This window comes from Furipterus horrens, unplaced genomic scaffold (assembly GCF_987537825.1).
Source record: "Furipterus horrens unplaced genomic scaffold, mFurHor1.1.pri manual_scaffold_4, whole genome shotgun sequence".
Taxonomy (NCBI): Eukaryota; Metazoa; Chordata; class Mammalia; order Chiroptera; family Furipteridae; genus Furipterus; species Furipterus horrens.
The window spans coordinates 40,065,741-40,090,372 of NW_028327174.1; the positions used below are offsets into that span (position 1 = coordinate 40,065,741).

The window sequence follows — 24,632 nt, forward strand, 5'->3', positions numbered from 1 at the left end:
TGGAAGTCATTGTAGAAAGTCTGTCTCCCAGTCATTCCAGAGAGGGTTGAGGGAGCTGGGTATTTATATATCAACTGACTTCAGTCATTGATTATAAACTTCTGGGCGAGTGTTTAAATTCAGACAGCTGGAAAGCAGCCAGGCATATGCCATAGAGACAGTATCATGGATGGGAACACCGAGCAGTGGCAGCTACAAACACAATGCCAAACTTTTCATCATAAACAATGTATTATTTTGTATGTTTTGGAAGATTTAGATAATTGATTTTAGCTTATTAATGGAGAAGGTAAGAGCTGAAGTGGAAGACTTGAGGTGGTATATGGCAGCTTAGACTTGATTGTGTGGAAATAAACAAAGACCACTCAAGGGAGAACAAGCAAAAACTATTTATTTAGAGCTTGCTATAGCAAGGGAACCAGCCACCACTGTGAGAAACGCTCACAATAAAAGCTGGGACACAGGACTTGAGCAGCAAAGCGAGGCATTTATTCACGAGTCTGCAGAGTCGGGCGCACCCTTAGCCAGGAGAATGTGCGGGCAAAGTAGACAAAGAAAGCTGGTTTTATAGTAAAGTGCCAGACCCTAAAGTGAAATTGCCACTCTAAAGTGAAATTGATTAGCTTCCCCACCCTAACGCAATTAGCTCCTCCACCGCTTTCCTTCTTCCCCATTTCTCCATTACTGGTTACTCCAGAGTTACAATCTAACGTGATCATCTAAATGCCCCTATTGTGATTTGTAAATATGCTAATGCTGTCAACTCCTTTCTCAGAGATCCTCTAATTATATTTGCCCTTGAGTCCCTTTAATTACATTTGCCCTTTGTTACTAATGACTATCTACTGGTTTGGGAGTCACTGTGTTCTTGTTTCTTACACCATCACTTGCTTTTTAACAGAGACTTCAGGCCGGCACAGGAGTGGCAAAGCTTCATAGTGGAAAAAGAGGAAGGCTTCACGTGTGCCCTGATTGGAGGGTGTTGGCATGGGGAAGCTGTAGGCTGGCTAGCTAGAAATAATGCCTCCTGTGGGACTGGCTAGGGGAGCATGTTTGGCTTTCTTTGGTTGGTCCCTAATTGGAAGTCAGGGGGAAAATTAGGGAAGCTGGCAGTTATTGACCAAAACCTGAACCTCAGGGTAAACTTGTAGGCTTCTGTTTTTCCACCGTAAAATTTTTCCACTCTGCCTTCTTTTGAGTTGGAGCCAAAACCCAAGGGATGGTAGCTGACTCCCTTGCTGCAGCGAGCTCTGAAAAAAAAATAGCTTTTACCTGTTTTCATTTGGATGATCTTTGTTTATTTCCAAACCAAACTGTTTTTACTCTCACCCCTTCCTTGCTCCTATCTGATAAATATTTCTGTCCTAGCCGTATTAAACCTCACTTTTCCCAAATAAAAACACCAGCCTCTGGCACATAGGAGCTGCCTACCTTTGATCATATTTATGTTTCCTTTACTTGGAAAATTCTTTTACTGCTTCCCCAGCTGATGGTGTAGTGGCCAGCAAGCGCCCCCCCCCCCCGCCCCCCAACCAGCTGTGCTTGTAACCTAGTTTGTTTCCTCTGAGCTCTATTTTGCAGCGTTTGCATAATGGACCCTCCCTGGCCAGATGGAACCCACATCCTGGAATGTACTGACCAGCTCTAGTGCCACATCTGCCAGTTGCAACAGACTTGTTGACTTACTCCTAACCCCTTCCTCACTTCTTCCCCTTCCCCCTTCAAAGCTTAAAGTATAAAAACCCTGCCTTAAGCCCCATACTGGGTCGGTGCTTTATTTGAGATCTGTTCTGGTCTCTGTCCAACCGCCGGGAAATAAAACCTTTTGCTTTCCCTATCCATTGACTCTGAGTGGTTTTCACTGAATCTGCTATAACAGTGGGACAAATCCTACTCATTCTACTCCAAAGGCCCAGCTCAGATATCACCTCACCTGTGAAGCATTTCCTAACTATTCCAGAGTGAATTCATTGAGCTCCACTTCAGAGATCCTATTACACTCCATTCATGTTGTTAGCATAACCTTCCAAACCCTATTATAGCCATAGGCTTTCAGGCAGTGTCTGTACCCCCTGAGGAAGTGGTAACTCCTTTAAGGTAGGACACATTAGTTTACCTCTTTTTATTGCTCTTGACACTTAGAAAGCACTCAGTAAATATTTGTGAAATTAGGTTGACTTAAATTCTTAATCTAAACCTCACTTTTGCTATGTTCTATAAAATGCAAAGGTAGCACTGGCTGGTGTGGCTCAGTGGGTTGAGTGCCAGCCTGCAGACCAAAAGATCATGCACATTAATGTTTCTCTCTCCCTTCCTCTCTCTCTGAAAATAGATAAATAAAATCTTCTTAAAAAAACCAAGGGTAAAGGAGAGGATTGGTTGTTGTCTAATTAATTTTACTGGCTAAACAGTTACCCTGAGCCTCAAAATATGTGTTTTATTTATTTCCAATCTATTTCATTTGAAAGCATATTCAAGCTCAACAAGTCTGTCATTACTATCTCCCTCTCTTTCAAGGTCTTTCTTATTTAAAAAGAATACTTCTGGTTTGTGAATTCTCTCTCCCATTGTGTTGGTTGCCTTTTTATTTTGCTGTTTCCTTCGTTTTGCAGAAACATTTTAGTTTGATGTAGTCCCACTTATTTATTTTTTCTTTTGTTGTCTGTGCTTTCGGTGTCATTTAAAACAAAAACAAAAACAAAATATTACCAAGACCAATGTCAAGGAGCTTTTTCCCTATATTTTCTTCTAGAAGTTTTACAGAATTGGGTCTTCTGTTAAGTACTGTATATAATCCAATTTGAATTGATTTTAGTGTATGGTGTGAGATAAGGATCCAGTTTCATTTTACATATGGATAGTCTTCCCGTAACCATTTATTGAAGAGACTAACTATCCTTTCCCCAATTGTGTACTATTGGTGTGTTGTTGAAAATCAGTTGATATGTATGTGTATGTGGGTTTATTTCTGTGCTCCCTATATTGTTTTTCTGAGCTACGTGTACTTATGCCAGTAGCACACTGTTTTGGTTACTATAGCTTTATAATATACAGTAGTCCCTCTCTATATCACGGTTCACTTATCACGGCCTCACTGTATTGCGGGATTTTTTTTTAAAGGACAACAACTTTTAATACAGCATTAATACTAATGATTAAAAATTATTGCATAGTTTTACGCATTTACCCTAAAACATTTTCTGAAAGTAAATTCTGAAAGTATTATATAAAAGACAAATAACCCTTTAAAATGTGGATGGCCTTCACTACCTCGATCTTCTCTCCTTTTTTGTCTTTTCAGTACTTTTGCCCATTGTTTTTTCATTATCTCCCCTGCACTTTGAGCAATAGCATTTCCCCTTTGGTTTATAGGTAAGTGACACACACGAAAAGTGGAACCACTCAATTGGACACTGTTCATTATCACATCCGATCATCTCCCTGTAAGATACTTGGTTACATAAGCAGTATGTAGGTTCATTGGGATCTATTGCAAACTCAACAGGTGATGCTTCCCTTTCCTGCTTGGCCTTGGAGCATTTCTTTTTTTGGCTGACTTGGATTTCTTTTCTTTAGGTGGCTGATCATCACAGTCTTCAATACTATTAGTCATGTGACGTAAATCACGGCTTTCACTGGGGCGCTGTCTTTGGGGTCTCCTTGATGATCTTTTTGGTTGGCTGGAATCCAGTTTTACTTTCTTTGAGCCTCGTTCACTTTCAGTAGGATCTTGAAAACACTGTGAATGTAGTTCCATTTGCCTTGCCCAATTTTCCACCAATTCGACCATTTGTGTGATAATTTGAATTTTTTCATCTCCCAGTTCTTGGCTATTGATTAGTGCTCTCTGGAGATGCTGCTGTAGGCGTTTTTTTCTGGTTTAAATCATCTTCTTTCTTATATTTTTCATAGATATCATCAATTTTCTTTAATGTTTCTTGCAATGACCAGACATTTTCGAGGCAGGCGGGAGCGCGCGCCCGTGCCCCTTATCGCGGGATTTTTTAAAATATTATATTTAATTATTTATCGTGGATTTTTTGCTATATCGTGGGATTTTGTGGTACTGTATATGTATGTTGTTAAAGTTATGTAGGTTTAAGAGTGTAGCATATGTTTAAGAACAAGTAGTGTTTATAAAAGTGTGGAAAAGGTTAATAAGGGAGTGGGAAAGGTTAATAAGGGACTGGGAACAGTTTATAAGTGTGTGGGAAGGGTTTATAAAGCCTTAAAATATATTGAAATACTAAAATAAATGTAAGGTTCCTACTTTGCGGATTTGCACCTATCGCGGGGGTGGGGGGTCTAGAACGTAATACCTGCGATAAGTGAGGGAATACTGTAGTTTGAAGTCAGGAAGTGTGATGCCATCAGCTTTGTTCTTTTGCTCAAGATTGCTTTGGCTACTCAGACTTTTTTGTGTGTGGTTTCATATGAATTTTGGGATTAACTTTCCTATTTCTGTGCAAAATGCCATTGAAGTTTTTATAGGAATTTTATTGAATCTATAGATCACTTTGGGGGGAATGAACATTTGGTAAGGAGTTTATTTCCAAAAAATATATAAGGAACTCATACAACTCAATAACAACAAACCAAATAACCCAATTTAAAAATAGAGAATATGAATGGATATTTTTCTAAAGAAAATATATGGATAGCCAACAGGTACATAGAAAGGTACTCACCATTACTGATCATCAGGAAATGCAAACCAAACCACAATGAGATATCACCTTCCACCTGTCAGAATGGTTATCATCAAAAGAAACAGTAGATCATGAGTGCTGGCTAGAATGTGGAGAAACAGGAAACCTTGTACACTATTGCTGTGAATGTAAGCTGGTGCAATCACTATGAAAAACAGTATGGAGTCCTCAAAAAAAAAAAAAAGAAAGAAAAACTACAATATGATCCAGCAACTCCACTTCTGGGAATATAGGCAAAGAAAATGAAATCATTATCTTAAGAGATACCTGTATTCCAGTGTTCACTGAAGCATCATTCATCATAGCCAAGATATGGAAAAAACTTAAGTGTTCGTCAACAGATGGATGAATGGATAAAGAAGATGTAATATATATATAAAATATACTGAAATATTATTAAGCCTTAACAAAAAGAAGGAATTCCTGCCATTTGTGACAACTGGAGGGTATTATGCTAAATAAAATAAGCCAGACACAGAAGACAAATGGTATGATCTCACACATGCAATCTAAAAATAAATAAGAAGTATTGAACTCAAAGTAACAGAAGTAGAATGGTGATTACCAAAGAACAAAGGGTAGGTGGAAAAAGGAAATACTAATTAAACAGTACAAGCCTTCAGTTATAAGGTGAATATATTCTGGATACTTTATGTACCAAATGGTGACTATAGTTAATAGTAATGAATTGTACACTTGAAATTTGCTGAGAGATCTCAGGTGTTCTTACCACATGCAGAAAAATGGTAACATAATGGAGTAATTACTTTGATAGTCACTTGAGAGAAGGATTGGATGCTGCTGCTGCTGCTGCTGCTGACCATGTGATACATTTGCCAGTTGTGCCATGCCCATGCTTCCACTGGTGAGCTGCACAGAGCCTCCAGGCCGCCTAATTGTAGGTGAGTTGTCTGTGAAATAAGTGGAGAAAATAGACTAAGAAGTTCTGCCACACTGTATAGAGTAGCCTTGTCACTCTTGCTTTAGTGATTTTATTATATACTGTTTAAATATGTATGTGTAAATATGAAGAAAGTTAATGATGAGTGTATAAATTGCACAAACTATTTATCAATATTTACCATAGCCAGTAGTGGCTATAGTAATATCTCTGACTACAGGGAAAGTAAAAGACCCAAATTTGCAGAAGAAAAATTATCATCTCCTTCTGACATTAGTTACTAGTTCTTTTAAGAGGATTGTGCCTGAAGATGACTGTGTAACACATGCAAAGGGTTATTTACTTAGCCTGTGAAGTGTGACTTCTCAATTAGATCAAATGATGGCTCTTCTAAATTAATTTTACTCATTTTCAAGTCTAAATTTCCTTAAGTGTATTGTGAAAGGTAAAATACTATCATTATTGTGTTGGCTGTCTTAGCAGAAAGAGAACTTTGCAGCTAGTTTAGTAATGTTTGTAATGTTGGTGTCACTGAACATTTAATTCCAATAATAGTGTGATTTTCCCCCCATCCAATTCATGTAACAAAGGCAAGTTTTTAGAACCTAGTTCTGTCAAAGGTGAAATATATAACAGCATTGTGAATTGTAGTTTTAGTTTAAAAGCTCAGCATTGAAGTAAAATAATTTTTTTAATATGCTTTATTGGGTATGCTATTACAGTTGTCCCAATTTCTTTTCCCTTTGTTTCCCTCCACCCAGTGACACCCCTCCCTCCAGTTTCCCATCCCTTAGTCCATGCCCATTGGTTGTGCATATAATTCTTCTCAACATCTTCCTGTCTACTCCCTCCTGCTATGCTTCTTAATTCCTGTACCATCTCCCTCCCTTTCCCCTCCCTGCTGACTTCCCCCCATAATGTTACCCATACCTATAATTCTTTTCCCACTCTCGTTGCCTACTTAGTTTGCCTTTGTTTCGGTTCCCTAGCTTCTGTTGTTGGTTGTTGTGATAGTTTTCATTTTAATGTTCATGCTTTTGATCCTCTTTCTCCTAAACAAGTCCCTTTAACATTTCATATAACAGTGGTTTGGATCTGATGAAGTCCTTCAGTTTTGCTTTGTCCTGGAAGCACTTTCTCTGCCCTTCTATTCTGAATGACAGCTTCGCTGAATAGAGTAATCGTGGCTGTAGGTTTTTGCTTTTCATTACTTTCAATATTTCTTGCCAGTCCCTTCTTGCCTGCAGTTTCTTTTGAGAAATCAGCTGATAGTCTTATTGGGACCCGTTTGTACATAATTCTCTTCTTCTCTCTTGCTGCTTTTAAGATTCTCTCTTTATCTTTAATTTTTTACATTTTGATTATAATGTGTCTTGGTGTGGTTCTCCCTGAGTCCAGCTTTTCTGGAACTCTCTGTGCTTCCTGGATCTGTAAGTCTGTTTCCTTCACCAAGTTAGGGAAGTTCTGCTTCATTATTTTTTCACATAATTTTTCAATTTCTAGTTCTTTTTCTTCACCTTCTGGCAATCCTATAATTCGAATGTTTGTTCGCTTATAGCTGTCCCAGAGGTTTCTGATCCTCCTCGTATTCCTCACTTTTCATTTCCTCTTTCTGCACTGGTCGACTGTTTTTTCCTTCCCTATGTTCCGGTTTGTTGATTTGATACCTGGTTTTCCTCTCTTCACCACTTGTTTCATATGTGTTTTCGTTCATTTCAGCAGGACTAGCCTTCATTCCTTCCCTGTCTTGTTTAAGATCCGCTGTTAGATCTGTAAGCTTTCTTATAACCAGAGCTCTGAACTGTGCCTCAGGAAGATTTTCTATCTGCTGGTCCAATAGATCATATATTTGCTGTCTGGTCAGTTGCGCCACTGGGATCTCTATCATCATCCCTGCCATCCTGACAGTTTTGTGTTTACCTTTGCTTCCTGGGCGGGTCTGTCACACCTCCTATGCTATTGGGGGCGGAGCCCCATGCACTTGTCACTACCAGGCAACCCTTCTCACTACACTATGGCGCTTTGCGTAGGGGAGGGGGTCCAAGATGGATTCCTGCTGTTCACTCTCTGCTGAGAGACCGAGAGCCTCCTCCTCTGTCCCCACACCCTCCAACCTTCACAGTCCGAGGCAATGGGGGTCTTTCTTCCCTGGCGTTGGAATCGCGAGCTGACAGGTTTGGTTTGCAGCCAGAGGTGCTCCCAGGCACTTCTCGCCTCCCCTTAAATATAGGTGTCTGTGCTGCCAGCACAGCTTGACCTCTCCACCCCAGCTTCGCCCCTCCTACCCATCTGGATGAACACCACTTGTTTATAACTTCATACGTTGGACTTCCATGCAGCTTTATTTTCTGAAACTTCTGGTTATTTCCGGTTTTACAGTAGCTGTTTCCTTCTTAGTTGTGGTGGGAGATGGAGCGTGTCTGTCTAGGACTCCATCTTGGCCAGAAGTCAATATTTTGTTTTTTGCTGATCATAGAAATGTAAATTTTGAGGCAGTACAGCTTTATGGTAAAACAATGCTCTTATTAAATTAAGAAACCTATGGATCAGAAATATTCTTGGAATTGGTTGAAGTGCATGCATAACTCACAATTGTTTTTAAAACTGCAATACTCTACCAGTGACAATAGAAGCTATAAGTGTAAAAATTTATAAAATTTTTATACACAGATTAATTTAATTGAAGCACAAAATTTTGGTGAATCTTCTTTGAATTCAAATAAGAACTGTTATTAATTAAATTTTTAAATATCTGAGTTTCACGGGAACTTTTAAAAGTAAACTCAAGTGTTTTATAATGGCATTGAACTTCTTCGTTAAGGCGTTCCTTTCAAGTGTTTCATGTTTAAAATGAGATGAAAACTTTAATCCAAATACTTTTAAAATGGAGTTCTAAAAAAGAAATTCAGCTTCTGAAGCTTTTCAGCAAGTTATAATTATTGAATATGAAACCGAAAATAGGAAGACATTGGAATTTATTTGTACAAAAGCAAAGAAAAGCTGAAAGATTTTAACAGCAATAGCTGAAATAGATTTAATTTTGAAATTCTATAATTTTTATTTAAAATACCTTGACTTCTGAGAATTGTCTTTAATTGGAGCTTTTTCTCTCAATTGGATAAATGTCTATTCTATACCAAATGGAATGCAATTGAGAAGTCCTATGATTTTGCAACATCCAAATTTGTGGAAACAATCAAAATGGAAACAATCAAATTAAACTTAAATAGAAATAACTTACTTATTTGACATGTTTTGCTTAGTAAAACTATTGGCCTCAAAGGGGTAGTCTAAATGGGAGCAAACAGACAGGGTCTTTGAAAAATTGGGGACTCAAAAACTTAACATACAGTATTTTAATATGAAAAACAATTGGAATTGAAAATAATTGGCTTTGTGCTTACCAGGTACCTCAGCATCCAGTCTAGAAAGAGAAGTAAAAAATATCAGCCTTTTTAATTTTTAAAACCTGATATACAACTTTGAAGATTTTAGGCTATTTTATTAAAAAGCTTAAAAACAATAATGTCATTCCTAAAAAGATTTTTTTCAGAAAAATGCCAGTGATATGATATTGACTCAGATAAAGTTGAGAAACTGATGAGGACCTACATAAACATTTTTTAAGGAATACAGACAAACGGCCAATAGCTACATGAAAAAATGCTTAATATCACTAATCATCACAAAATGTACATAAAAACCTCAGTGCAATATTACTCATACCTGTTAGGATGGCTGGTATCAAAAAGACAACAGATAATGTTCATGGCTATGTAAACTGGTGAGACTATGGAAAACACTATGGAGGATTCTCAAAAAATTAAAAATTAAATTACTGTGTGATTTAGAAATCCCACTTCTGGGTACATATCTGAAGGAAACAAGATCAGCAGCTCCAAGAGATATCTGCACTCCCATGTTCATTGCAGCATTATTCACAGTAGCCAACGTATTGAAACAATCTAAGTGCCCATCCACAGATGAATAAAGAAGATGTGATATCCATATATATATAAATATATATACATATATAAATATATATATACACATATATGTGTGTGTGTGTGTGGTGGAACATCAGTCAGGAGAAAGAAGGAAATCCTATCATTTGCAACATCATGAATGAATCTAGAGGACAATATGCTAAGTGAAATTAGCCAGACAGAGATAGATGAATACTGCATAATCTCACTTATATGTGGAACTTTTAAAAAAAAGAAGAAGAAAAAAAAAAGGTTGAACTCATAGGAACAAAGTAAAATTGTGGTTACCAGGGCCAGAGGAAGGTGGGTATGAGGGAATGAGGGAGATGTGGAGATGCTGGTCAAAGGGTATAAAGCTTCAGCTTTAAGGTGAGTGAACTCTGGGGACGGTGACAGTAGGGTGATGATAGTAAATACTTTGCTGTGAGTTTAAAATTTACCAAGGGTAGACGTGACATATCCTCACCACACACACAAAAAAGGTGGGGGAGACTATGTGAGGTGATGTATGTGTTAATTAACCTGATCGTTGTCATTATTTCACAAAGCATATATATGTCAAATCATCACATTGTATACTTTAAATATAAATAATTTTATTTGTCAACTATACCTCAATAAAGCTGAAGAAAAGTAACTGACTGAATATAGGTCTAAAATAATTATTTTGCATATATAACTTTTAAATATTTGTATAATCCACATAAAGGTTTTAAGTTTTGCTTCAATAGATGTAGTTATATCTTGTTTTTGTTTTTTTCTTAGAAGATTATTTTGAATATAGTTTGGAATTAACTTATTTTATAAATCTACCTGTTAGAGGGTATTTTTCAGATGTCCAGCCAGTAGGGTAATTAGCTAGACTTGGGTCCCGGAAACCAGACCCCTGCGATTGCATGCTCCGACCAAGCAGAACAAGGAACTTAACCTAACTGTTATTCCTTTGAGCAGTGACCTGTTCCTTTGAGCAATGACCTGGGCAATAGTGGAAAATTTTTGTTTATACAAGCTGTATTTCTGTCCAACTTCCTGCACCTGCAGGAACAGGAATGCATCTGAAATGCTTTATAAGCCCCCCAGTCCCCAGGGTCAGGGCTGTTCACCTAAGTCCGGCTTGTGTGCAGGTGGACAGTCACTGGACAGCCACAATAAACGCCACAATTTAAAAATTCAAATTGTCTCGGACTCTCCATTCTCGCGAATGCACCATAACATACCAAAATAATAAAACCAATTTGTAGGTCAGTAAACAAATACTTCCAAAATTATAGAACTATGATTATTTTTGCTATCTTGCTAAATCAGAGGCTCTGGGGTTGTTTTGACAAGTTTTTCAGGTGATTCTTACCTGTGATGTTTGAGAGGTGCTGGAGCAGATCACACGCTGCCATCTGTCTACCTTCTCTTGGTTGCCCTCCTTTTCTATTTTGTTTACTCCATCAATTGTGCCTTATCTGAGACTTCACATTGCTCCCTTCTCTTAGTGTTATGTTTTGTTAAAGATTATCTATAAATCAAGACCCTTAGGTAACCTTTAATCAGGATCCCTAACTAATCAAGTCTCCTTCAGAAAGACTTTTTGTACTAAGTTGATTTTATAAACACCAAGTTCCTCTGTGAGGCAGAAGCAATAGTGCAGTAATAATCGAATTGTCTTCCTTGGAACCCCTAGGCATTTCTCTAAGCCCCTAAGGACATGTGGAAGGGTGCGGAATGAGGAACAAGGCCTTATATCCTTGCCTTTTCTTTTTGAAGGTTTTATTTATTTTATTTTTAGACAGAGGGGAAGGGAGGGAGAAAGGGGGAGAAACATTAATGTGTAGTTGCCTCTTGTGTGCCCCCAACTGGAGACCTGGTTTGCAACCCAGGCATCAGCCCTGACTGGGAATCAAACCAGCAACCCTTTGGCTCACAGGCAGGCGCTCAATCCACTGAGCCACACCAGCCAGGGCATCTTTTTTTTTTTTTTTAAGACTTTATTTATTTATTTTTAGGGAGAGGGGAAGGGAAGGTGAAACATGGATGTGTGAGAGAAACAATCGGTTGCCTCTTGGAACGCCCCAACTGGGGACCTGGCCTGCAACCCAGGCTTGTGCCCTCACCGGGTATCAAACCAGCGACCTTTTGGCTCACAAACTGGCACTTGATCCACTGAGCCACACCAGTCAAGGCTATTCTTGCCTTTTTTAAAGCCAACATTTGTCAGCGACTATGAGCTAGGCACAGTTCAGAGGATATTACAAGATAAGGCATTCATTTAGGTGGTGTTCTGCCCACTTTTTTGATCAGGAGTTGTGCTCACATCTGTTTTACTTAATGGGCTGCAGCATACTCTTTTCCTTCAGCAAGAGGACTGAAAACTAGAGACAATGCAAGCTGTACTCTTTACTCACCAAGCTACAAGTACCTAGACCTTCCCTCTGTGACAGGATAGTAAGAAGCTAGGAAAATTCCTGGACAAATGGAATGGGAAAACTGAAACAAGAAAATTAAATGAGGCCAAACAGTTTGAGCAACTTACACCAGCTGGTGAATCTAAAGAACTTATCTCTCCTAACCAAGGACACTTGAGAGTGAATGGTTCATACCTCTCCTCCCTAACCAAAGAACACACAGCTTAAATCTGGGAAATAGAGAACAGAGACTCAATTAATGTCATTTGTGCCAGCTAAACCCAAGGACAGATGAAGTCAGGAACAAAGAACAAAAACCCCATTAAGAGCCAGACAGACTCAAGATAAAAGTAAAACAGTATAGCAAACCAAAGAATATTCCCAAACCCCACCTATATGCTCATTTTGACACATCAGCATATTAAAATGCACCTGGAAAGCTGATAAATGTTCTGCCAAAAGCCACCCTTAGATTCCCACCTGCAAGAGAGAGAATAAAACCTCAAGACAAAGGACCCAGTGTGTGCTCTTCCTCTGCGGAGAAGCTGGCGCCACTCCTTTCCCTTCTTCCCCCACTTCTTTCTTCACAGGCACAGTTTCCTAAACTCTAAGGCAATGGTAGTTTGTCCCAGCCTGATCCCCTGAACCTGTCCCCAAAGTCCCCTTTCCTCTGACTTCCCAGTGACCTAAGGCAGCCCAGCCTAGGCTCTCCTGTTGCTTCTTCTTGTCTCACTGCCCCCAACTTTAATAAATGGATCCTCATAGTCACCTGGACTCATGTTGTGAAATCTTTCCTACACAGTCAGGAACTCACACCCTACACCTGGCCCTGGTAGACTCCCTCAGGGCCAGGCCCCTTGTCTGGTAACATCTCCAGTTCTCAAATATACAGGTTCTTTCCTATCTCGTGTTTCACATGCTCTTCCATTTTCCTGAAGCTTCCTCCCCAGCCATTATAGCAGGCTCTTTGGCATCCTTTAATTTTCAACTGAAATGTCCTGTCTTATACGAGACCTTTCTTACCCGTTCAATCTGTTTTAGGTGGTCCTCCTCTTATGCTCTCTCAAAGCATGCCTTTTTTTTTTTTTTTTTTTTAACAGAAGCATTAAATGTTATTCATTGACATATTTTTCTTGTTCAATTTTTGCGGGCTATTCCCCCTGGGACTGCAAGGTTGGCAAGGGCTAGAGCCATTTCTGTCTGATTCCTTTTGTTTACCCAGCACTGAGTAGGGTCTGGAACAAAGTTGGTGCTTAATAAATATTTGGTGACTCAATGACTGAAGTGTATGAGACAACTGGAGTTCTCATTTGGGCTCATTCATTCAGCGTTTCGGCCTTAGCCTGGCTGGTGTGACTCAGTGGATTAAGTGTTGACCTGTGAACCAAAGGGTCACCAGTCCGATTCCCAGTCAGGGCACATTCCTGAGTTGCAGGCCAGATCCCCAGTTAGAGGTGTGCAAGAGGCAACCACATATTGATACTTCTCTCCATCTCTTTCTCCCTCCCTTCCCCTCTCTCTAAAAATAAATGAATTTTTAAAAAATCTTAAAAAACAACAACAACAGATGTTTTTATATATATTTTTTTTAAAAAGAGTTTCATCCTTAAATGAAGGTGGGATGAGATGCTCAGCTTGGATGAGAGGATTTCTGCTTCAACATTATATGGTTTAAAATTAACTTTAAAAAATTGAGATATAATTGACATATAATATTGTATTAGTTTCAGTTGATAGCATAATGATTTGGTATTTGTATGTATTGTGAAATGATCATCACAGCGAGTCTAGTTAAGATCTGCCACCATACATAGTTACAAAACTTCTTTTCTTGTGATGGGAACTTTTAAGATCTAATCTCTAAACAACTTTCAAGTATGCAATATAGTATTGTTTCAGATGGGCACAGGTAACCAGGTTCTCGGTGACTGTGAACAATGAATTGAACCAAACACACAGAGAGTTTATAGTAGAAAGAGAGAGCGCAGATTTGTGAAGCAATAGTATACTCCACAGAACATGGAAGAGGGTCAACTCTGAGCAGAGACTGACCTTTACTGGCTGGAGGGACTCTATTCTTATAGAGCAGATATTTCCTTGCTAGTTTTGGCGGGCTTTTATTGTACATGCACAAGTAGTTATATTACTTTTAAACTAATGTGCATGTGGTCCCCCATGATTTTCCTTGATCGCCCACTGCACAAGAGGAAGCCCACAATGCTAATTTATTATAACGTTATTATAATAAAGCAGGGATCATGAAGCATCTTCTGAGCAGGTGCAGTCATCATTCACCATGACTCAGCACTTTTCCAGAAAGTGGGGACAACCAGTCTTAGAACAGGGTCTCTGTTCTGTATTGTTGTCCTTTATCCTAGTCCTGGGGCACCTCTGGAGTTTCCCCACTCCTGACTCAGTATTATTAACTATAGTCACCACACTGTATATTTCATCTCTGTGATTTCTCTATTTTATAACCAGAGGCTTGTTATCTTTTGACGCCCTTCGCTAATTTTGGCCATTCTCATGCCCTTGTCTTATAACCATCAGTCTGTTCTCTGTACCTATGACTTGCTGGAGTTTTTTCTGTTTTTTTTTTTTTGATTCTGCGTATAAGTGAGATCATATAGTTTTTGTCTTTCTTGGTCTGGCTTATTTCACTTAGCATAATGTTCTCAGAGTCCACCCATGTTGTGGCACAAGGCACAATTTCCTTCTTTTTCATGGCTGAATAATACAAGGGGGTGAACACCCCCCAAAATGGAATTATCTTCTTGAGGGCAAGCCCCTTGTAGTAAAGCTTTCCCCAGTAGGTGGGGGTTCTAGGACCCCATCTGTATCAGTGTACCAGCTGGCATTGTAGTCAGAGGCTGCATTTGACTTCATTTGCCCACTTCACAATGGGTGATTTATGAGTACACCACACTGAGTGTTCAGCAGTTTTTGACCAGAAACGTCATGACCTCCATGCCCCACCCTCCCTAGTCACCTGATCTTACCCAAGTGACTTGTTTTTTGTTTCCCTGGATGAGAAAAGTCCTCAAATGGAAATGTTTTGCCAACATAGAAGAGGTGAAACCAAAAATGGCAGAAGCACTAAAAGGCATCAAAATCAGCGAGCTCCAAAACTATTTTCAGTAGTGGAAAAAGTCTTGATAGGTATATTGCATCAAATGGAAAGTACATTGAAGGTGATTGAAGTTTAAATATGTAAAAATAAAAACACATTTTTTAATAAATAAATTCCAGAGATTTGGGGGTCCTCCTTGTATTCTAGTGTGTGTGTGTGTGTGTGTGTGTGTGTGTATCACATCTTCTTTATCCATTCACCCACAGCTGGACACTTAGATTGTTGTGAATACTGATGGCTATTGTGAATAATGCTGCAGTGAACAGGGCATGCAGATACCCTTTCTAGTTACTGTTTTTATTTTCTTCAGACAAGTACCCAGAAGTGGGACTGCTGAATCATAGTGCAGTTTTATTTTTAATTTTTGGAGGAACTTTCATACTGTTTTTCATAGGGGCTGAACTAATTGACATTCCTGCCAACTGCACACAAGGGTTCCTTTTCTCCACATCCTCAGCAACATGTCACCTCTTGTCTTCTTTTTTTGTCTTTTATTATTATTTATTTATTTTTTTTTAGAGACAGGGGAAAGCGGGAGAAAGAGAGGGAGAGAAACATCAATGTGTTATTGCCTCTCATGCATCCCCAAGTGGGGACCTGACCTGCAACCCAGACATGTACCCTGGCTGGATATCGAACCCACGACCCTTTAGTTCACAGGCTGGTGCTCAATCCACTAAGCCACACCAGCCAAGGCTTTGTCTTTTTTAATTTGTTATTCTATTACAGTTGTCTCAATTTTCTCCCCTTTGCTCTCCCCTGTCCAGCTCACCCCCCACTCCCACAGTCAATCCCCACACTGTTGTCCATGTCCATGGGTCATTCATACATGTTCTTTGACTAATCCCTTCCTCTTCTTTCCACCGTTATCTTCCTCCCTCCTTCCCTCTGGCCACAGTCAGTCTATTCCTTGTTTCCATGTTTCTGGTTCTATTTTGCTCATACGTTTATTTTGTTCATTAGATTCCTCTTATAAGTGAGATCATATGGTATTTGTCTTTCACTGACTGGCTTATTCTACTTAACATGATATTCTCTAGGTCCATCCATGCTGTCACAGAAGGTGGGCGTTCCTTCTTTATTTCTGTAGTGTAGAATTCCATTGTGTAAATGTACCACAGTTTTTTGATCCACTCATCTGTTGATGGGCACTTAGGCTGTTTCCAATACTTGGCCATTGTAAATAGCACTGCTATGAACGTAGGAGTGTGTAAGTTCTTTTGAATTGGTGCTTTGGGATTTTTAGGGTATATTCCCAGCAATGGAATTGCTGGGTCAAAAAACAGCTCAATTTTTAATTTTTTGAGGAAATTCCATACTATTTTCCACAGTGATTGCACCAATCCGCATTCTCACCAACAGTGCAAAAGGGTTCCCCTTTCTCCACATCCTCACCAGCACTTGTTGTTTGTTGAATTATTAATGATAGTCATTCTGGTAGATGTGAGGTGATATCTCATTGTGGTTTTAATTTGCATGTCTCTGATGACTAGTGATGTTGAGCATTATTTCATACTTCCATTGGCCATCTGCCTGTCCTTCGTGGAGAAGTGCCTATTCAGGCCCTTTGCCCATTTTTTAATTGGATTGTTTGTCTTCCTATAACAGAGTAGGGGGGGGGTACCCAAAGTCCCCACAGCCCATGGTTTTGGGGGTGGGCAGAGGAGATAGTACAGATTTTAAGGTACTTTGCATATCTATGGCAGGCTGGTAACTAGATAATACTGTAGCTGTACTACTGTCCAGGTAAAAGACGGGTGAAAGGGCTGATGATACAGATCAAGAGACTTTACATACAATGAGAAGGAGATAACCAAGCCTTTCCTGAAGGGAAGCAGTGCAGCCATCTGAGTAGAAGGGCGGTGATATACCTTAAGATACTTTTCATAACAATAAAGTATGGTGCTCTGGGTCAGCATTTAAAATTAGGGCAGTAGCCATAAGGAAGGGGCCATGCTGTTTGTGAGGATGAAGAAGGGCCTTGCTGTCTGCCATGAAGTTGGATGTGAAAGAAGGGCAAGCCATAAGGAAGAGGGTGATGCTGTTTGAAAGGATGAAAGAAGGGGGTCTGCCATTGAAGTCTAGTGTGGAAGAAGGAGCCATGTGGTTTGAGAAGAATGAAGAGAAGCCATGTGGTCTGAAAGGGTGTAGACAGTAGTTGGATATGAGGTCTGGTGTGTAAGAGAGAGCCATGATGTAGCAGCTATGCAGTTTGTAGTGAAGCTGCTCTGTGGTGAGAAGGGAGAAGCAGTTAGCAACTATGCAGTTTGCAGTCAGGATCCGGCCATGTGGCCTGGGCTAGTAGGAAAGCAGGCATGCTGCTGCTTTGATCGTGCCCACTCCAACTGATTCCGAAGCCACCAAGGACTCTGCCTTGCAGACCCACTCTCTATCTGGACTCTTGGAACTTGGGACATGCGGAAAGGACACTCTCTTAGGACTTGTCCTTTTCCTGGACTTCACCATGATCCCGTGTAATATGGTGTATGCTTTTTTGGATTATTATATGGAGGCTGAAGACAATACACCCCAGATCTTGAAGGGGAGAGGTGACAGATAAGGAATGGGGAACTGTCGGGCTTGGGGTGGCTTATAGCCTTTTGGGAAACAAGGGAAGTGTTGGGTCTCATGGGAGAACAGGGCTCTGAGCAGGAGTGCTCAAAGCTCCCCAAGGTTGGAATATTGTAAATAAAGATGTGTTTTTCTCAACACTAATTGTTGGTCTTACGCCAAAGTGCCACGTGAACGAGCCCTGTTCTGCTATGTAACATTCCTTGTATTGAATCATATGAGTTCTTTATGTATTTTTGGGATTATACCTTTGTCCGAGGTATCATTGGCAAATATGTTTTCCCCTATGGTTGGTTCCCTTTTTATTTTGCTGATGGTTTCTTTAGTCATGCAAAAGCTTTTTAATTTCATGTAGTCAAATTCCTTTATTTATTTCCCTTTATTTCCCTTGCCCATTGAGATATATTGGCAAAAAATATTTCTACCTGGAATATCTGAAATTTTACTGCCTATGTTTTTTGCTAGGACTTTTATGGTATCATGATGTACGTTTAATCTTTTATCCATTTTGAGTTTATTCTGGTATATGGTGTAAGTTGGTGGTTTTCTTGATAACAGCCATCCTAACAGATGTAAGTGATATATCATTGTGGTTTTGACTTACATTTCCCTGAGGATTAATGATGTTGAGTACCTTTACATGTACCTATTGGCCATATGTATGACTTATTTGGGAAAAAAGTCTATTCAGGTCTTCTGCCCATATTAAAGTCAGATTGTCTGTTTTTTTATTATTAAGTTTTACAAGTTTTCTATATATTATTGCCAGATATATGATTTGCAAATATTTTCTTCCATTCAGTAGGCTGCCCTTTTATTTTGTTGATGGTTTCTTTGCTGTATAGAAACTTTTTAGTTTGATGTATTCTCTTGTTTATTTCTGCTTTTGTTGCCTTTATTTTTGGTGTCACATCTAAAAAATTATCTCCAAGACTGATGTCAGGAGCTTACCTACTATATTTTCTTCTAGGAGTTTTATGGCTTCAGGTTTTATAGTCAAGTCCTTAATTCATATTGTGTATGGTCTAAGATAAAGTTTCAGTTTAATTCTTTTGCAATTGGCAGTCAAGTTTTCCCAGCACCATTTGTGGAGATTGTCCTTTCCCCTTGTGCAACTTTGGCTCCTTTGTCATAAAGTAATTGACTATGTGAAAGGAAAACGGCAAAATAGAATTGGTGTTATCAAGAGAGTAATTTAAAATGTAGCTGGGAGGCCTCCAGGAAGCTGAGCTAACACAACCCCTCCTAGTGAAACTGAACTTTTGAACTGAGTGAAACCAAACTATACCTCATGATACAGTTTCTAGACCTGGTTCTGCATCACTGAGCTCTGTTAACAAATTTAATTTTTTACCTAGCAGTAGACATAAACAATTAATCATTTATAGCATAATGTAAGTCATTTTGCCAGCACCAATCACAGCTCTTTCAAAGCAAGTTGTGCGATCCCTCCGGAAGCCCACTTTTTTCAGTCTTTATAAACTTTGACCCTTTCTTTCTTACTCAGAACACAGTTGGGTTTTTGCCTACATATGTGTCTCGCAGGTTTGCCATTCCTAAAAGACAAATGAACCCCAAAGAGCTTTTGCTTGGTTGCAGTTCTTGGTCAAAATTGGTTGACAATCATATATTCATACATTTATTTCTGAGCTCTCGATTCTGTTCTATTGATGCAAGTTTGTTTTTATGTCAGTGCCATGCTTTTTGTTTACTGTAGCTTTGTAATATAGTTTGAGATCAGGGAGCATGATATCTCTACCTTTGTTCTATGTTTCTCAAGACTGCTTTGGCTACTTGGGTTTTTTTGTAGTTTGAATGTTTGTTCTATTTCTGTGAAAAATGCCATTGGAAAATTAACTTAATTTTTAAAACCTGCCTGTTTAGGCTTTTGGTGGGCAGGAGCTTTGTAGCTAAATTAATTGCTCATTTGTAAGGGAAAGACCTTATGGCAATTTCTTGAGTGAACAAGAATAGATGTGTAAAATAAAATATACATGTAAAATTCCCTGAATAGCAGAACCAGCTAAGCTGTGTAAGTGAAACCTAATATAGCTTATTCTGCAATGTAAGTGAAACTTAACTAGGGCTGTTTCTTATAAATGCGTCTGAAAATCATTTTAAAAACCTAAATTGTTTTCCAAAAATGGCATAAGATGACCACTTTTAACCAATCTTCTCTCATTCCAAAAAAATAAAGACCAAACAGCTTCAATATTTTTACTATATAAGTCGTCCTATAACATCATGCCACTGGGCTTCATAATACTGTTGGTTTGAAGATTCCCATTTTGTGAACTATTCATCTATAAACAATAAACTCTTATTACATACAATTATATTGATATTTAAATTTTTTTTTAACAGTTTCTGGATTTTGAAAGGGGCCACCTGTCAATTTTACACTCGATTGGCCACAAGAATTGAAATCTGGACTCTGTCCAGTTATGCTGCACAAAATATTCATTGTAAAGAGAAATTTACAAAATCTTTGATTTGTATCAAGGGAGAGGAGTGGTGGAAATGATGTGTATTGCTCATTTAAAATGAATTAATATGTATTACTAAAAATGTATTATTATTTTAAAATTAATTCAATTTAAAAATGGACAGAAGGCCTGAAGTAGACATTGTTTCCAAAGAAGACATACAAATGGCCAACAGGTACATAAAAATGTGCTCAACATTATTAATCATCAGGGAAATGCAAATCAAAATCACAATGAGGTATCACCTCACACCAGTTAGAATGGCTATCATCAAGAAGAAGAGGTAAGTGTTGGCAAGGATGTGGAGAAAAGGGAGCAGTGTTGATAGGAATGTAAATGGGTGAAGCCGCTATGAAAAACAGTGTGGAGTTTCCTCAAAAAATTAAAAATAAAACTGTGATATAATCTAGCAATCCCCCTTCTGGGTACTTGTCTGAAGAAAACAAAAACACTGACTAGAAAAGATCTCTGCACCCCCTGTTCACTGCATCATTATTCACAAAAGCCAAGATATGAAAACAACCTAAGTAAGTGTCCATCAACAGAAAAATAGATGAAAGAAGATGTGGTATATACATACAATGGAATATTCTTCAGCCATGAGGGAGAAGGAAATCCTACCATTTGCAACGCATGAATGAAATTTAAAAACATTATGCTAAGTGCAATAAGCAAGACAGAGAAAGGCAAATACTCTGTAATATCACTTACATGTGAAATCTTAAAAAATAAAAAGGTCAATTTCATAGAAACAGAACAGAAAAGTGATTACTATGGGCTGGGAAGTGAGGAAAATAGGGAGAGGTTGGTAACAGGGTACAAACTTTCAACTATAAGATTAATCAGGTCTGAGGATGTAAACTAAAACATGGTGACTGTAGTCGATAACTCTGTACTTTATAATTGAAATTTGCTAAGAGAGTGGAACTTCAATGCTCTCACCATAAAGAAAGAAAAATAGAGTATTTTTCAGACTTTAACTAGGCCTTTCACCTTGTAGAATTTTGTCTTGGAATTTAAGACAAGAAAATATTTCCTCTTCTTTCTCCTCTTACTCCCTCTCCTCTTCCTCTTCTTCCTCCTCCACCTCCTTCTCCTTCTCTTTCTACTTCAGCCTTATTGAAGTATAATTGACAGAAAATTTATAAGTGTCAACCACTTTTTTTTTCTATTTGGATGTTTTCATAGACTGCAGATACACTCTCCACCAGGGTCAGCAAGGCATAGATAAGGAAACCCTGCCCAGAGCTCCTCTGCGAGTCACCATCATCCAGCCCCACCCAGGCAGTGGCTACATGATTAGCGATGTCAAACTGGACTTGGCCTTTCCTTCATAATGCTTTGACTCCATGTAGATAAATTAAGAAAGAATGGAGCTACATACCAGCTACACTCACTATCTGCCTGCTGTGTGCCAGACAACTCCGTGTGCAGACACGAGTAAAATTTAATGAAAACATATCCACACCTGAGTATTTACTATTCACGCGCCTCTCTATCAGGGGGTGTAGAGTTAGCAGAGTCCTTATATGAAAATATGAAGACCAAGCTTCTCGCTCTGAATCTATTACTAAATTGCTGTGTGAGCTCAAGTAAATCACTTAATGTCAATGGCAATAACTTTTTCTCATTTGTAAAAATGATGGAGTTTGGTTTAAGATGTTCTCTTAATCTCTTGAGATTATTATGCCTTCTCTTATTCCTTGCAATTATTCTTATTTGTCCACGTCTATGTATTTACAGATTTTTCTTTATTTTTACCTGCTCACTTTATTCCTTACAGACCTACCAGAAGTGTGTGAAAGAGGCTGCTTGTCTGGAGATGAGAGAAACCAGAAGAGAGTGCTAATGCAATTAGTTTGGGTTTCAAATGCCAAACATGGGGCAGCCAAAAACTCCTGGAGTGATTTGAAGTACCAGAGGTATCAGTTGGTAGATTAATTGGGAGGGTGAGACTAGGTCTTGAGATCTGGCCTATTGTCATGTATAATGTAAAGCATTAACTGACTTCTTTCCCCGTCTCTTCAAGTAACTATTGTGGATTTCCTAGAACAATTCTCAAAGGTATACATCTTACATTATGGCCAGGGACAAATACATGCATGCATATATCATATAAACATACATACATACCTGCATTAATACTTACCCTTACAGCATACAATGCATTGTTATTTTCTATTCTATTGTGTTTTGGTTTCTTTGTTTTTATTTTTTAATTCTTGGTTTCCATCAGCAGTTTAAAAGCTTTGTCTTGGGGCAGAGGGCATGTGGTTAGCAGCTGTTTCCTTCTTGCATCTGGGTTGTGGAGTTGAGAACAGATGTTTGTTATTCACTCCATAACTCTCTAGGAAGTAGTATGCCAGTGGGGGCTGTCCTGCTGTTGGTCTTTGAATTGATGGAGCATCTGTCCTGGATCTTGATGGGAGTGGATGTAGAAGTGGGAACACAGGGAGAAAGCTCATTAAACATAACCTTGTTCTGGGATTCAGAATGTGGCACTAAGTAACAGTTGGATAGGTTACTCTTTAAAGCAAATTTGTACTATGATTCATGAGTTTCTTTAAAAATATAATGACAAATAAACAATTTTAGAAATGTAGGTATTGCCTGCTGAACATCAGTAATCTTTTATTGAAAAATGAGTTGTTCTGCATGCAAATGCTAATCAGGTAATCAGGAGCCCATTTCTCATTTTATTTTAGATAGGAAAAAATTATACTATGTCAACTCCAAGCCCTCGACTAATTTCTTTCTTAAACAGGTAAATAAAATGTGGCTATATATAAATATATGTGTATATATATATATAATTTATATATATATGTAAAATTTTTAAAAATGCAGACTATCTTGTTAGGTATAAAATGCTTAAAACATTTTTTATTACCAAATAATCAATATAACAAACAACAGCTTTTGTGCAGTCGAAGGCCACTGATCAAGATGGCTTTAATGTTCTCCTTATCCTGACTAAACTTAGGCTTCTTTATGACTTTAGGCCCCTGAGCTTCCTTTCTGTAGAGTATTTGTTTTAGAAAACATAATTGTAAATTCTTTCTCTGCCCCTTGATATGTAAATTTTTTAAACACCTCTTGTAAGTTTTACTACCCAGGAGTCTTTCTCAAGAACTTGGGAACCTCTCTGTGGTTTTTGTCGTGAGCAAGGGAGCACCCCCAAAAGGAGTCCCACACACTTTTGTGTCTTCCCACAATGCCAGGTTTATTAAGAGAGATCTCCTCAAAAAGCCAATAGCCTCACATGCAGGTTAACACACAGAAAGGAGCTTACATTACAGAAATGAGCAGAGCAAGCATTTAGTGCAATGCCATGGTCACTGATCATGTCCGCAGGTGGAGAGGCAGGCGTTGGTCTCAAGCCAGTTGGCTGCAGTGGTGGTACGTGTCTGTTAGACTTGAAGTCCAGCAGGGCTCTGAGTAATTGTATTACAGCACTTTTAAGCTACTGCACATGTGGTCTCCTATGATTGGCCACTGGGCAAGGGGGGTTCCACAGTGCTAATTGATTATAACACTATTATAAGGAAGCAGGGGACATGTAGCATCTTCTGCACAGATGCAGTTGTGATTCACCACGATTCAGTGCTTTTCTGGAAAGCAGGAAAATAGGTCTTAGAACAGGGTCTCTAGCCAGTATAAATGTCCTTTTTCTCAGCCCTAGGGTGCCTCTGGAGTTTCCTCCTTCCTGAGGAACCGGTCTTAGAACAGGCTCTCTGTTCTGTATCGATGTCCTTTGTCTTAGTCCTGGGGAGCCTCCAGAGTTTTGTCCTTCTTATTTCCTGCCTCAGAATTGGAGCAGGGGCCCACAGCACTTGAGTATGATCTTATTTTAACTTACATCTAATTACCTCTGCAAAGACGCTATTTCCAAATGACATCACATTCACAAATATCAGGATTAGGACTTAAGTGTACAGTATTCCCTCACTTATGGTGGATATTACATTCTAGGCACCAGCACCACCACCCCCTGCGATAGGTGCAAATCCGCGAAGTAGGAACCTTACATTTATTTTAGTATTTATATAATTTTTAAGACTTTATAAACCCTTCCTACACACTTATAAACCATTCCCAGTCCCTTATTAATCTTTTCCACACTTTTATAAACACTACTTATGTTCTTAAACATATTCTACACTCTTAAACCTACGTAACTTTAACAACATACATATATGGTACTGCAAAATCCCGCGATATAGAGAAAAATCCACGATTAATAATTAAATATATTTTTTAAATCTCACGATACAGTGAGGCCGCGATAAATGAACCACGATATAGAAAGGGACTACTGTATCTTTTTTGGCAGGGGACACAATGCAACCTACAACTCACTGAAGAGACATCAAGAGTAGTGTATCATTTTGTCAAAAATATTGTATTATGTTGAAGATGTACATAGAAGATTTTTTATATATAAACGTTGGCTGAA

General features: G+C 38.7%; 1 pseudogene; it reads right to left on the reverse strand.

Moving 5' to 3' along the window:
• Positions 1-3,219: 3,219 nt before the first annotated feature.
• Positions 3,220-10,987, reverse strand: LOC150011563 (inhibitor of growth protein 2 pseudogene; annotated as a pseudogene).
• Positions 10,988-24,632: the final 13,645 nt, after the last annotated feature.